At 51.4% G+C, this 15,408-nt stretch overlaps 1 long non-coding RNA gene across 1 annotated transcript; it reads right to left on the reverse strand.

Annotated features, from left to right (window-relative positions):
• Positions 1 to 2,667: 2,667 nt before the first annotated feature.
• On the reverse strand, positions 2,668 to 13,527 carry LOC116535177. The gene is made up of 3 exons (XR_004262073.1): positions 12,892 to 13,527; positions 7,565 to 7,715; positions 2,668 to 5,885 (listed from the first exon to the last, which is right to left on the reverse strand). It is a non-coding gene; the product is annotated as an uncharacterized LOC116535177 (long non-coding RNA).
• Between the last annotated feature and the right edge of the window lie 1,881 nt (positions 13,528 to 15,408).

Here is a 15,408-nt window from a genome sequence, read left to right on the forward strand (position 1 = left end):
ATGTATGTATGTATATTTCACAATGTGACAGTATCTTCCCTCTCTTCAACTGCATGCTTTTGGAAAGCCAAGTTTCCTCAAGTACTTGAGCCTGAACAAAGTCTCACAGCAGATCCATCACAGAGGCAGGCGTGAGGACCCTCTATTCCCCAGAGGCCAGTGGTTAGAGAGAGATGCAGAAATATTCACAATACAACAAATGCGACTTCTCTCACTAAATTTGTCTGTTTTGAAATACATAGGTATTTATTATAAAAATGTTATGTTCAGGTAGTGGGTTTATTATTATATTTGAGTGAATCAATAAATGTTATACATTTCTTAGTTTTCATTTCCAACATGAATGTCCACTAACAGAACTCACACAAGCAAAAGCTCCTTAGGGTTCTCAGCAGGTTTTATTTATTTATTTATTTTTTGAGATGGAGTCTTCCTCTTGTCGTCCAGACTTGAATACAATGGCGCGATTTTGGCTCACCGCTGCAGCCTCCGCCTCCCGAGTTCAAGCTATTCTCCTGCCTCAGTCTCCCGAGTAGCTGGGATTACAGGCACCCGCCACCATGTCCAGCTAATTTTTGTATTTTTAGTAGAGATGGGGTTTCACTACGTTGGCCAGGCTGGTCTCAAACTCCTGACCTCAGATGATCCACCCGCCTCAGCCTCCCAAAGTGCTGAGATTACAGGCGTGAGCCACTGTGCCCAGCCCTCAGCAGTGTTTTAAAACGTAAAGGGATCCCGAGGCTGTGATCTGGAAGCCTGCAGAACTGACGTGTCTTCCCCACCCCGCACGCTGCCAGCCCCTGCTCATTTCATTTCTCCCCTCCGCCCTTCCCCGTTGTAAGTCTGTAGTCAGCGTCTCCAGGAAGGGCTGGGGATCCAGGAGGTCCTGGCTTTTTAGTTTCAAAAGTTGAGAGGAGCAGGAAGATCTCACATCTTGCAGAGAGCAAGGCTCTCCCACCCAGAAGCAGAGCCAGGGTCAAAGGATAGGTACAGAGAAGGCGTGTCACAGGTGGCCCCAGGCTGGGACTGAGCCCAGAGAGACCCAGAACCTCAGGTAGAAGCAGCTTCTCCAGGATTCTGGAAAGGCAGCCTCTAACCAGCCCTTGAAGTAGGCAGGAAGCAGCAAATGACCCCCAGGAGCAGAGCAGATGGGGAAGGGACCGGCAAGCCGCATGCAAGGCCTCAGGTGCAGGCCAGCCTGCTTCAGGCAATGCCTGGTGGGAAGACAACATCGAACCCCAGTGCTCCCATCCTCATTCCTGTCCCCAACACCCTGGCCTCACGAAAGGCCAGGGGACCCAGGGCCTTCCCAGGAGAAGTGGGCTGGGGAGGTGGCAAGGGTGGGAGTCACGGTCAGATGAGGCCTCCTCCAATCTGGCATAACCACGGCACAAGATGGAAAATCAATTCCATTTGCAAAAGAATGAAGAAACTCTATAGTGCCAGTGTATGAACTGGGACTCATACCCACTCCATGTGGAAAAGCCCCACTTGTGTGGGATGTAGCCTCCATGAGGGGCTCAGAATCCCAGACTGGGCCTGGGAGTACAGCCCCTGGGATTGGAGGTTTGGACCCCAGGGTCCCTTAGGTAAGCAGAGGCCGGTCAGCGGTGCAGGGCATGGTGGAGCTGAGCCTCTTGCCCAGGCTGTGCCCCAGATGCCCCCTCACCTTCTGAGGACCTCGCCCGGCAGGACAGGTTCTTCAGGGTCCTCCTGAGCAGTGGCTTCCTGCACCTCTCACTCCTCCCGGAAGGGTAGACAAAGATGCCTCAGAAACAGGCCCAGAGAGGCCAAGAGATTGGCCAGAGGTCACACAGAGAATCATCCCCTTACAGAGCCTTGGGGAAGGCACAGAGCTGCGTCCCTGCACCTGCCCCCTTGCCCTGCCACAGAAGGCTCTTGGAGAATGTGGGGGCAGGTCCTGGATGGGTTCCTGACCTGGGCTGCATGGATGTGGTCCTTGATGCTCCCCTCTCACCCTCCACATCTAAACCATTGTCACTGTCAGGTTTATGCCCTAAATATCCTATATCCAACCACATCTCCTCTCCTCCCAGGCCAGCCTGGGCCAGGCCCTTCCCTCTCACCCATGGACTGTGGCCATCGCCCCTTCTCTGTTCTTCCTGCTTCCAGCCTCACCCACTCTCTTCTCCACACTTCTTCCTCTGCCTGCAACCTTCCATGGCTCCCACTCACTCAGGAAAAAACCCAGACTCCTCTGCGCGGACACGGGGCCCCTGGCCAGCTCTCCTGTCCCATCACCGCTTCCAATATCTGCTCCTTTGACCTGTAGCTCTGGTGAAATGACCTTTAGTTTCTGTTCACCAGACATTTACACAGTCTGTTCCCTCTGCTTGGAACTCTGTTTGTACTATTTTTGGGACTTTTTCCTTTGTAAAAACTGAAGGGAAATTCACGTAACGTGCAGTTAAACTTTTTTTTTTTTTGAGACTGAGTTTGCCCAGGCCAGAGTGCAGTGGCGTGATCTTGGCTCACCGCAACCTCCGCCTCCCAGATTCAAGTGATTCTCTGGCCTCAGCCTCCCGAGTAGCAGGGATTACAGGCATGTGACACGACACCCAACTAATTTTGTAGTTTTAGTAGAGACAGGGTTTCTCCATGTTGGTCAGGCTGGTCTCAAACTCCCGACCTCAGGTGATCCGCCCGCCTCAGCCTCCCAAAGTGCTGGGATTACAGGCGTGAGCCGCTGCGCCCGGCCACAATTAAACATTTTAAAGGGAATTACTCAGTGGGATTTAGGACATTCACCACGTTGGGCAGCTCATATCCTGGCACTGTTTTTGCTGATCCTCCTTCTCATCCTTCCAGGTATCCAGAAGTCACCTCCCCCAGGAAGCCCATCTTGACCCTCCCGTCTTCCCCATAGTTTGGATCGGATGCCTCTCTGGAGCTGCCAGGGCCCCCAGGGTCCCCTGCTGTGCTGTGTTGCCCACCAGAGTGTGCGTGGGCTGAGGGCAGGAACCACGTCTGATTCTTTTCGGCATTCGTGGCGCCCGCACGTGTGCGTTTCTGATGAATGAGGACAGAGGCAGAGACGGGTGGAGAGATGGTGAAATGTGAACAGAGCGTCCTCTTCGTGCCAGTCCTTGTGTGCATCACGCGGCGGGGGACAGAGTGGACACAGAGTCCACGCTTGTAGAGCTGACATCCCAGCGGTGGGGTAGGAGGGGGCAAACGTGCCCCCTGACAATTACAAGATGGCATCATCAGGTCTCCGATGACGAGCACAAGCCATTGTGGGAGCACCCAGAAGCCTCCTGGTCTGCCTGGGCTGGGAAGGTTCCTCGTGGGTGGCATCTAAGGGTTGTGAAATACGGGGGGGGCAGGGTGGGTGCAGAGGGCTGGCGGGGGGTGTTCCCAAAAGACAGAGCAGCAGGGAAAAAAGCTGGCCCAAGGGGGTCCTGACTGAGGCAATTTTGTTCCTCCTGGGAATATTTGGTGCTGCCTGGAGATGTCCGCTTTCACAACTCGGGAGGGTGCTACTGGCCTCCAGTGCACTGAGGCCCCGGAGGCTGCTTAGTATCCTGCAGCGCACAGGACAGGGGACAGGCCCGCTATGGAGGATGGCCCAGCCCGAGGCTGAGAACCCCTGGCACAGAGGCAGGCCTTTGGGGGCACTAAACGAAGCTCAGGAGAGGAGGCTGGAGGGGACCCAGACAGCCTCAGCCCCATCCAGGACTTTGGATTTGGGGATGGGGGTGTCCAGCCCGAGAGAGGACTTAGGCAGCAGAGGACCTGCTGAGAGTCAGGGCCCAGGAAGCTCCCTCTGGCCGCAGTGTGGACTAGAGTGACACGCTGCATGATCTGGTGGCAGAGAAGCTGAAGCAAAGGGTACAGAGAGTGCAAAGGTCCTGAGGTGGAAATTGGCTGCGGGGGTTCTGGACACAGAGGGGAGGCCGGCATGGGTGAAGGTCAGAGATTCCCGAGAGACACCATGCAAGGCCGTGGAGGCTGCAGCAAGACACGGGCTTAGTCCAAGAGCAATGGGGAGCCCCTGAAAGTGCTTCTCCAGGGGAGGGGCACCATCAGCCTTGGGTCCTAGCAGGCTCTAATCGCGTGTGGAGAATGGATCCTAGGGGTGAGGGCAGCGCAGGGAGATGAGGAGGAGGCGAGGCTGGGGCCAGGTCAGGCAGGGTGCTGGAGTGAGATGTTGAGGGGTGTGGCCGCGGGCCCAGCTTGTGGGGTTGATAGGGATGATAGGCCGAGGACTGGAAGAGGCTCAGAAGCTTCTAGCTGGCTAGGGGGCCTGGGTCAGGACTGTGGGCATCTCTTTTCACGTCATGGCTCCTGGGGGTCGAGGGCCCTGACATCTGCACCTCCCACCCCTTCCTGGACGAGCTCAGCCTCTGCATGGATGTCCTTGCCCCACGCATCTGCAGGAGGCAGCCGGGGACGCTTACTGTTGGGATTTTCCCAGAGCTGTAACCCCAGGACACCCTGCATCTAAAAGTGGAATCCAGCTGCTGGAGCCGCCTCTTAAAAAAGGCCAGAAGAGGACAGAGCTAGGAAAAGCCCCTTGTTCCACGTCGACTCTTAGCAGTGCCTGAGCAATCTCTGCTGTCTGCGGGACCTGGGTTCAAATCCTGCCTCCGCCACCACTCTCTAAGTGCCTTGGGCTCCTTACCTGTGGGTGGGCATAGTGGTGCCTCCCTCAGAAGGCTGGTGATCATTTGAAAATCAGATAACTGATGGAAAGTCCCTGGTGCGGAGTGTTCGATAATTGTCAGTGAATATTACTATTATTAATTAGGGCATTGAAAATAGTTCACATTTGCTCCCCTCCCCAGCTGGAAGGGCCGGTTTTGGCTTCAGCCAGGACGTCTGTAGCTGACGCACAGAGCCCCACACCAAGTTCCCAGGGGGATAAACCAGGGGAGGGCTGTTCCCTCATAACTGACAGCCTGAAAAAAAGGCAGCTTGCAAGACACTGGTGTAGAAAGGGAGGACTTTGGAGCCACGAGCCACTCCTACACTCAGATGCCGGGGCCTTGGGCAAGTTCCTGAGCCTCTTAGAGCCTGTTGGAGCCTCACTCTTCCCATCTGCAGAATGGGAACTCTGTGGCCCGCACAGGTCACCTGAAGGTGGAATGGCACCCTCTCTACTTTTAAGACACAGAAGGGATTAACTGCCTCCCAGGGATGGCATCCTTTGGGGCTGAGGGCTCCTCTTTGCCAAGCAGCTCTGGTCTCACAGACCCTCACACCAGCCCTCAATGGTCTCAACTCTGCAGGTGAGGACTCGGAGGCGTGGCCAGGTACATCACAGAGCTGAGGCCATGCCAAGCTCGGTGCCCTCCTGGCTGGGGTGCCTCCCCCATGCTCCCCTCTCAGCCCTCGAAGTCACTGGGACTCATCCTCTCAAGCCAGAAAGTGGGGCCAGATGGTGGCAGATCCACGGACGGCGGTTGCATAATTAAGTAAGGGCAAAAAATGTTTGTAATTAAACAAGGGAACCAGGACAGCAGCAGCCCCCGCAACAGCTGGGGCAGCTCAGGAAGAGGAGGCCACCCTTCTGGAAGGTTCCAGCTGGGCGTGAGGGGTGGGGTATGAAGCCTCCCCTAACATCCCAGCTCCACCTCTGCCAGCCGCATGGCCTTGGCTCCGTCCCCTCCTCTTCGGGCCTTGGTTTCCAGACAACAGCACGAGTGGGGCTTGTCCTGGTCTTGTCTCACCTGTCCCCACATCAGGGCCTTTGCATTTGAGGTGCCCCCTGCCTGGCAGGTGCTTCCCACACCCAGATCTTCCCGGGGAGGCCCCTCCACCTGCTCCAGTTCACAGCTCAGCTGCCTCCTCCTCCGAGCAGCTTCTCAACCTGTCGCGTCCCGTCACCTGCTTCTGTTTTCTCCACAGCCTAGCTCAGCGCCCTGCACACAGTAGGTCCTCAATAAGTACTTGTTAAACAAATGGAGATCCCTGTGTCATTTGTCCCTTTTGTTGTTTTTTTGAGATGGCGTCTGGCTCTGTAGCCCAGGCTGGAGTGCAGTGGCATGATCCCGGTTCACTGCAACCTCCGCTTCCTGGGTCCCAGTTCAAGAAATTCTACCTCAGCCTCCCAAGTAGCTGGGACTACAGGCACGAGCCACCAGGCCCAGCTAATTTTTGTATTTTTAGTAGAGATAGGGTTTCACCACATTGGCCAGTCTGGTCTTGAACTCCTGACCTCGTGATCCGTTCGCCTCAGCCTCCCAAAGTGCTGGGATTACAAGAGTGAGCCACTGCGCCTGGCCCATTGGTCCCTTTTATCTGTCATACTCTTTGCTTCAAACCCATGAGGCCATTTCACAAATGAAAACTGAGGCAGGTGAAAGAGGACATGCCTTGCCAGCCTCCTCAGGCAAAGCACCAATGACATGGACAGCCACTGAGCTTGATCACCTCAGGTTCAAATCCCAGCTCTGCTTTTCCTTGACAGGGGGACTTCGGACAAGTGACTGTGTCCCTCTGTGCATCAGTTTCCTCATCTGTAAAAATGGATGGTTATGCTGAACGCTCAGGGTTGTTGCAAGAGTCAAAATGAAAGTGTTAAAGCAGGTGGAAGCCACTAAGTACCAGAAACAGTGTTCCATAAAATACCTGCTGAATTAAGGAGGTGATCCACATATCACAAATGGGGAAACCGAGGCACAGGGAGGCAAAGCTAATTAAACAATGGAACTGAGCAGCAAACCTAAGTCTTTTCAACTCCAGAGGCCTCTTCTGTGCAATGAAAGTAACATTGTGGAAAATTCTAGGCCTCAGGACTCCCAAGTGATGGGAGGGACGGAAGACTGCCTAGAGCGTAAGCGGATGGCCGGCCAGGAACAGCCAACGTGCATGTGGGGGACAGGCAGGCAGCGGAGACGCCCCGCCAGGGCCCACATGAAGGATGGCTGTGCCTTGCCGGTCTCCACTCTCTGACTTTCTGATATTCCATTGAGGAGAGTCTCGCTCTACCATCCTCAGTCTGTGGAGTTTGAGCAAAGTGGACCCCACCTCCAGCTTCATGGATGTTCACATGACCGAGGACCTGGCCCTGGGCCACAGGGTGTGGTGAGAGATGGCCACGTGATCCAGTCACAGCCAGTGAGAGCCAGTCCGGAGCCTTTGAGAGAGGTTGAGAAAGAACGCTGGGGTTTCCCTCCAGCTGCTGGGCTGATAGGGTCATGTTAGCGACAGTAGGGGTCACAGTCACAGCGGCAGTCGCGGCAGCAGTTTTAGTAATAACATAACAGCTACTGCTTACTGAGCACCAGGGGTGTTAGGTGCTGTTTAGTGCTTCACATATATTGATTAACCCCATCGTCCAGAGAGATGTGGAAAACAGCATTATTCAAACACCTGGATCTAGCTATGCCTGAAGCAAGCACCCCTGGAATTTTTTTATGTGACCTAATAAATTCTCTTTCACCTGAACTGGTTTTAGTTGGATTTTTGTTCCTTGCAACTGAGACAGTCCTGACTAATCCACCTGCCTTCTGGACATTATCTAGGCTTCTATCTCCCCATCATTACTGCAGCTGAGGCGGCGCGCCCATTAACTGTTTCATACTTGTCGCTGACTCACAGGTTTCCACTGGAGTTCTTGGTTCATCCTTCCCAAACAGAGGCAGGCCCCAGGCCTGCTCCTTTTCCCATTCAGGCTGAGCGGGAGAGGGCGTGTAGGTGTGAGTGCGCACCTGTGTTCCAGGAAGGTGCTCCGTGGGCTGTGCTTGGCCCTAAAACGAAACAGACCTCATTACTAGTGTCATGACGGTTATTCAGTCGTCCTCCCGAGCCAGATCAGCTGCTTTGCATAAACGGTGATCTCACCAACTCTTCCCAACAACCCTGAGAGGCGGGTATTGTCATCCCATTTGAAAGATGAGGGAAATGAGGTTCAGAGCAGCAAAGCCTGAGTCCCTTAGCTCCAAGCGGCACGCCCTGCGCTCCCTAACTCCAGAGCTGTGCCCCTTCCAAGACCTGAGCTCACAGAGCCCGGGTGCCAGAACTCAGGGTCAACTCGGTTTACAATATGTGTGACAAATCTGTGTATGTAGAGTCTACGAGTGTGTGCACACAGTACATGTGTCAAATCTCTATATGTGTGTGTCTACATACATCTCAAATCCATACAAATAGAATGCAAACAAATAGATATCCTATAGATAGGGAATCTATGTGTATACTAATGTGTGTCTAATATATGTGCCAAATTTATATGTATGCAAAATATATATGTGGTGATATATGTGTAGAACCTATATGAATGTGGAATATATATATTTGTGTATAATAGGCATGTGGACTCTACAGCCGTGTAGGACATATATGAGCGTGAAGTATGTGCACAGCATCTGTATCTACGTAGGACATATATGGGTGTGTGTCTAATATGTGTATAGAATCCATATCTACATAGGACATGACAGTGTGTGTGTTTGTGTGTGTGTCTCTAATATTTGTGTGGAATCTCTGGTTTCACCTGCCCTATATCTCTGGCAGCAGGTACTTTGTGTAGTGGGAAAAAACAGCTCCTTTCCCCCTCAGCCTGTACCACTCTGGACCAGCCTCTGTTTCCTATTCTCCTCTGGCCTCCTGCAGTCACCTGGCCTCCCTGCTCTGCCCCTGCCCCGACCCATCCTCCCCTTGGGCTGGAGGGTTACTATTAGCACCTAGGTCAGGTCGGGGCCTCTGCTCAGAGCCTTCCATGGCTCCCACCTCTCTTGGAGCAAAGCCAAAGTCCTCACAACAGCCCGCAAGGCCCTGCCTGGTCTGGGACCTCCCTCGTGGCCTCCCTGACCTCCTAACGGACCATCTCTTCCTCTCCCCCTTGGCTGCTGCTGCTCCAGGCTCTTTCTCTGGGGCCAGGCACGCTGCAGCCCAGTGCCTGTGCGCTTGCACTTCCTGCTTTCCACGCGATCCCCTGCCCCAGGTGTCACTTCATTCAAGTCCCAGCTGAATGTCACCTCCCTGAGAGGCCTTCCCAGATTCTCTCCAGCCCCTTCCCCTGTGTGGATGTCCCTAAGATGCTCCCATGCGACATTCGCCCACCACCCAGCACAGGGCCGGACATGTAATCAGTGACGGGGCTAAAGCAGCTGGTGACCAGGTCAGCGCTTGCCCTGTGGAACCTCCTCTCAGGCCACCTGGGACCTGCACGGCCTCACCTGGCCTCTGCCACCAGTGTCTTCCCACCAGCTCTCCCACCCCACTTCCTTCCTGTTTGGGGCTAGAAGCTGCCAACAGAGCCTTTCTCTGCCTGCATTTAATGGCTTATTTTTACAAAAAAGCAAAAAGGGAAGTGTCAGGAGCAACACCCTTCACCTCCCATTCCAGGGCGTTTCTCTGTTGCTGCTGGGCCCCATGGGGAAATTCTGCCTTCTGGGACAGTCCGTCCTCATGTGACGAACTGGTGTTCCAGGTAGCTGAAGTTTCTGGATAACTGAGGAGAGCCTCCGGAATCAAGGAATGGAAAAAGTGTGGCATGGGGTTGACTCGAACCCACCAAGGGGCTCTGTTAGGCCAGCACTTCTGCATTTTAACAACGCTATCAAGATATAATTCACCTATCATAAAATTCACGGCGTCAGGATGCACAATTTAATGGTTTTAAGTCCAGAGTTGTGCAACTATCACCACGATCAGTTTGAGAACATTTCATCACATTCCCAAACACCCCATATCCCATGCCTACTCCCTACACACCCTCTCCCCAAGAAATACCAATCTATCTGCTGTTTCTTTTCTTTTCTTTCTTTTTTTTTTTTTTTTTTTTTTGAGAGTGGGTTTCTCTCTTGTCACCCAGGCTTGAGTGCAATGGCGCGATCTCAGCTCACTGCAACCTCCGCCTCCCAGGTTCAAGCGATTCTTCTGCCTTAGCCTCCCCAGTAGCTGGGACTACAGGCATAAGCCACCACGCCCAGGTAATTTTGTGATGTTTTTTAGTAGAGTCGGGGTTTCTCCATGTTGACCAAACTGGTTTTGAACTCCTGACCTCAGGTGATCCTCCTGCCTCAGCCTCCCAAAGTGCTGGGATTGTAGGCGTGAGCCACTGCACCTGGACTCTACTTGCTGTTGCTATAGATCTACCACGTCTGGATATTTCATGGGAACGGAATAGTGGCCTATGTGACCTTTTGTGTCTGGCTTCTCTCATTCAGCATCATGTTTTCGAGGTTCATTCACACTGTAGTATGAATTCGTAGTTCATCCTTTTCATTGGCGAATAATATTCCATTGTATGGATCCACTGCATTGTGCTTATCCATTCATCAACTGATGGACATTAGAGCTGTTTTCACTGTGCAGCTATGATGAATTGTGCTGCTATGAACGTTTGTGTGTGAGTTTTTGTGCAGACATATACTTCCATATCTCTTGGGTATATACCTAGAAGGGGAATGTCTGGGTCATACGGTAGCTCGGTCTGCCCTCCTGGGGAACTGCTCGGCCATTTTCCAAATCGGCTGCACCTTTTCCAATCCCGCCAGCAAGATTTGAGAGTCCCCATTGCTCACGCCCTAGTCCACATTTATTAGTGTCTGTCTTTTTTATCATTTGCCGTCACAGAAAGTGCAAGGTGGTAGGTCAGTGATTCGCCTTTATTAGTGGGAAACATTTAAAAATTGGGAGACTTTCTTATTTTTTATTTTTTGGGACAGAGTCTCTCTCTGTTGCCCAGGCAGGAGTCCAGTGGCATGATCTCAGCTCACTGCCACCGCTGCTTCCTGGATTCAAGCGATTCTCCTGCCTCAGCCTCCCGAATGGCTGGGATTACAGGCGTGTGCCACCATGCTTGGCCTAAAAATTGGGGGAGTTTTTTTTTTTTTTTATCAAAATCAGGATCACTAGCTTCTCTTGAGGAAAAAGGCTTTCTGGCATGACTGGATGCGTTCCCTGCGGAGGCTGAGTCATGGCTGCCCTCCAGGCCACCACAGTCCTCTTCCAGCCAATTCCCTTGTTGAAGGGACCTCGGGGCTCCTTTGACACTGAGGTCTGTAACATGTGTTGGAGCCCAGATGAAGGCCACAAGGATGAAGATTCTTCATCACTTGGCCTTTCTGGAATTGACTTTCCCTCAGGCTGCCTGGGAGTTGAACCATGAATACATTTTCCTACATAGTATATCCCACATTGACACAGGGTAAAGGTTAAGGATCCCTTATCCAAAATCCTTAGGACCAGAATTGTTCCACCAGTTTAGATTTGGAATATTTGCATACCCATAATGAGATATCTTAGGGATGGGACCCAAGTCTGAACATGACATTTCTTTACCTTTCATACACACCTTACACACAGCCTGCACGCAATTGTATACAATTTTTAATAATTTTGTGCATGAAACAAGTTTTGTGTACATTGCAGCATCAGGAAGAAAGGTGTCCCTACCTCAGCCACCCGCATGGACAAGCTGTGGTTGTTTGGCGCCTCCTTATTCCTGACTCTGAATTTATATGCTACCAGTAAGCAATCACTGTCTTACGTCTACTCACTCATAAGTACTCCACGGTAAAAAGCATGACATAGCATTAACACAGTGGAAAAAGAAGGAGTTCAGGGTGACCAAGCAGAACAGTGACATCGGCAGATACAGGGCTCAGCTGTGAGACCACAGCGACAACAGACAACCTGGCTTTTCACTGACGGTGTCAGCTCGGCACTCAAGAAGTTTCGGATTTGGGAGCATTTCGGATTTCAGATTTGTGAATTAGACACGTTCAACCTGTATTCTCATGGTGATCCTGGAAGGGATTCATTGTCCCTGTCTCTAGATGAGAATGCTGAGGCTGCCTGAGGAGCGAGCACATAGCCTGCCTGGGTCGCATGCTTCTGAGGATCTCGGTTGGGATTCAAGGCAGCTGATCTGACCTCCCAGCCCTGTGGTTTTTTTGGGTTTCGTTTTTTTTTTTTTTACAGAGACAGAGTCCTGCTGTGTGGCTCAAGCTGGTCTTGAACTCCTGACCTCAAGCAACCCTCCCGTGTCCGCCTCCCAAAGTGCTGGGATTACTGCTGCACCTGGCAGTCCTGTGCCTTCTGTGACATTACACGGTCCCTGTGGTCCTTCGGTCTTTCTCATATCCTCACTCTGCAGTGGGGAGCCCGAGGCAAAGGTCTCTTTCTTAAAAGAATTATGTTTGAGCCAAAAAGCCCAGAGAAGTAAGTCACTGTCTTTCCACTGCAGCATCTCATACAGTTCCGATAATTATAGGTACAGGGCAGCCTTAATTTCAAATGTCCAAATCCTAGATGGACTGACTGTGTTCACTAGATTGAGTTCCGTGGGGAGGGACCTCAGCTGTTGGCTCAGTCCCATGGCCCTTGTGTGAAACCCTTCTGAGCACAAGATGTCGACTATGGAAATATGTGTCTGCTGAATGAATGAGCTGGTGATACATTTAAAAATAGTTTCCAGCCGGGCATGGTGGCTCACGCCTATAATCCCAGCAATTTGGGAGGCCAAGGTGAGCGGATCACCTGAGGTCGGGAGTTTGAGACCAGCCTGACCAACATGGAGAAACCCCGTTTCTACTAAAAATACAAAATTAGTTGGGCCTGATGGCACATGCCTGTAATCCCAGCTACTTGGGAGGCTAAAGCAGGAGAATCACTTGAACCCAGGAGGCGGAGATTGCGGTGAGCCAAGATTGTGCATTGCACTCCAGCCTGGGCAACAAGAGCGAAACTCCATCTCAAAAAATAATAATAATAATTTCCAGTCTTTTTCTTCATGACTTTTTCACTTTTTTTCAGCAAAGGTGTTTTGTTAAATGTCGAACCAAACATGCTTGAATTTATCTGTGCTACTGCTTAGCTTCAAACCACAGCTCCTCCCTCCCTTATAAGCAAGTTACTCGACTTCTCTGGGACTCAGTCTCTTCATCTAGAAAATGGGGACAAGCATGTACCTACCTGAAAGTCAGTACCGGTACCTGGAAAGCTCTCAGGACGCTGTGGGAATCGGTGGCTGAAGTCATTATTGTTATTTGTTTCCATCTGAGAGCCAGGCCAGGGGCTTAGGGGACAAGGGGGAATAGGGCTGCTATCTCTGGGTGACTCAGGTTCCTGCCTGCATCATGGAGAGTTCACAAGAAGGGTCATGGTGTCCCCTGAGAAATGACAAGGAACCAACCGGTCCATGAACGTGAGGGGAAGTGACTGAATGGTGGTTAGCATGAACTGGAAAATGCACACTCGGTTGAGTTGCTCAATCCATCCGGTGACAGCAAAGCCCGTGGTACACTGGGGGAGCCAGGTACGTGCTCAGGGCCCAGTGTAGAGGGGCCGGGCCTGAATGGCAGAGGGGATTGCCGCGGCCTCGAGCTAGAGGTTCCCCAGCCCTGGAACACAAGGGGCCTCTGGAAAGAGAAGGCATGAATACTGCCTTGGCTATTTTTGGCTTAACACTGGGGTGTCCCTCAGCCTCCCACCTGCCTAGAGGAGAAAGTCATGTTCTTCAAAAGATGGAGATCCGGCCAGGTGCGGTGGCTCACACCTGTAATCCCAGCACTTTGGGAGGCCAAAGCGGGCAGATCATTTGAGGTCAGGAGTTCGAAACCAGCCTGACCAACACCGTGAAACCCTGTCTCTACTAAAAATACAAAAATTAGCCAAGTGTGGTGGTGTGCACCTGTAGCCCCAGCTACTTGGGAGGCTGAGGCAGAAGAATCGCTTGAACCTGGGAGGCAGAGATTGTGATGAGCTGAGATGGCGCCATTGATTGCACTCCAGCCTGGGCGACAAGAGCAAATCTCCGTCTCCATTAAAAAAAAAAAAAAAAAAAAAAAATGGAGATCCTGGCATTGCCCCCAGACATCGGAAAATTCTCAGGGGTGCAAGCTTCTGGCAGTTTATTTACTTGCTTTGGTTGAGTTCTTCATTTCCACCCAGATCTCACCTCCACAGTCTGCCAGGCTCTCTCTGCCCAGGCCATACACATGGGGCCTATGTGGTTCCTTCATCCTTCTCCCCAAGTTACAATAACAACACAATAACACTAATAGCTCAGATTTACTGAGCACTTACCATGTGCCACCATTGTGCTCATTACTTGAAATAAACTCATCTGATCCTTATAATACCTGGTGACATTGGTGGTTCATTACCATCCCCAGTTCACAGATGGGGAGACTGAAGCTCAGAATGGCAGAGTCTGAACTCTGTTGAGGAACTGGCAGGTAGGGGAGGAGCTGGCAGGTAGGGGAGGAGCTGGCAGGTAGGGGAGTCTCTGGCAGTCCTCCTGTCTGAACCCTGAATACATCTCCAGGCTACAAATATGCTAGGCGGCCAGATAGAGCCTCTGGTGCTCAGCCTCCCTGGCAGTGAGAGTCCCCTTGCACTACTCAGAAGGCAGGTGGGCAATGTCAAGGGCAATTTGGAAGCAACCACTAATCCATAGGTTTTGGCACACTGGTCCAATCCTCAGGTAGAAACTCAACCTTGAGAGGCTTTAGAAGTAAGGAAATTTTATCATCTCAGAGACCAGATGTTTGGAAGTGTGGAGAATCAGAGATTGGCTAATTTGGCAGCTTGGTGACGTCAGCAAGGACTCAGGTCCTGGAACTCAGGCTTTGTCTTCCAGCTGGTTCTCCTGATTGACCCGAGATGACTGCTGCTGCTCCAGACAACACAGCCCTTCTCCGACAACACTTGTGAGATAAAACATCCTTCTCCTTTTTTCTTTTATCTAAGCACTCTCATAAATATTTTTTTTAAGTGCAGGTGGCATTGGGAACGCCACATAATGTTTTATAAATGCTTTTTATAATTGTAGTACGAACATTTAACATGAGAGCTACCTTTTTAACAAACTTTTAAGTGTACAATATGGCATTGTTAGCTATAGATACAATGTTGCACAACAACTCTCTAGAACTATTCATCTTGCATAACCAAAGCTTCATACCCACTGAACTCCCCATTCCTGCCTCCCTCCACCCCTGTCAATCACCTTCCACGGTCTGCTTCTGTGAGTTTGGCTGTCGGAATCACGCAGCATTTGTCCTTCTGTGACTGCCTAATTTCACCCAGCATAATGATCCAGCAATCTTACCCCAGGATACTTATCCAAAAGGACTGAAGTCAGGCTCTCAAAGAGATTTGCAGTCCCATGTTCATTACAGCACTATTCATAATAGCCAAGATGCAGAAACAACTCGAATTTCCATCGAAGGATGGATGAAGAAAGAGAACGTGGTATGTGCATACTATAGAATATTATGCAGCCTTCAAAAAGAAGAAAATCCTGTATTATGCAAAGTGAAATGAGCCTCTATGTCTCTCGAAGGAAAAGGAAACCTGTCCCAGAAGCCTCCAACAAATTTCTCAGCACATCTCATTGGCCAAAACCGCATTCCATGTTCAGCCTAAATCAATCGCTGGCCTTGCTGGGGGTGGGGGCACCATGACTGGCTTAGAGCAACGGGAATC

The sequence above is a fragment of the Sapajus apella genome, unplaced genomic scaffold (assembly GCF_009761245.1).
Source record: "Sapajus apella isolate SASKATOON/1434 unplaced genomic scaffold, GSC_monkey_1.0 scaffold92, whole genome shotgun sequence".
NCBI lineage: Eukaryota > Metazoa > Chordata > Mammalia > Primates > Cebidae > Sapajus > Sapajus apella.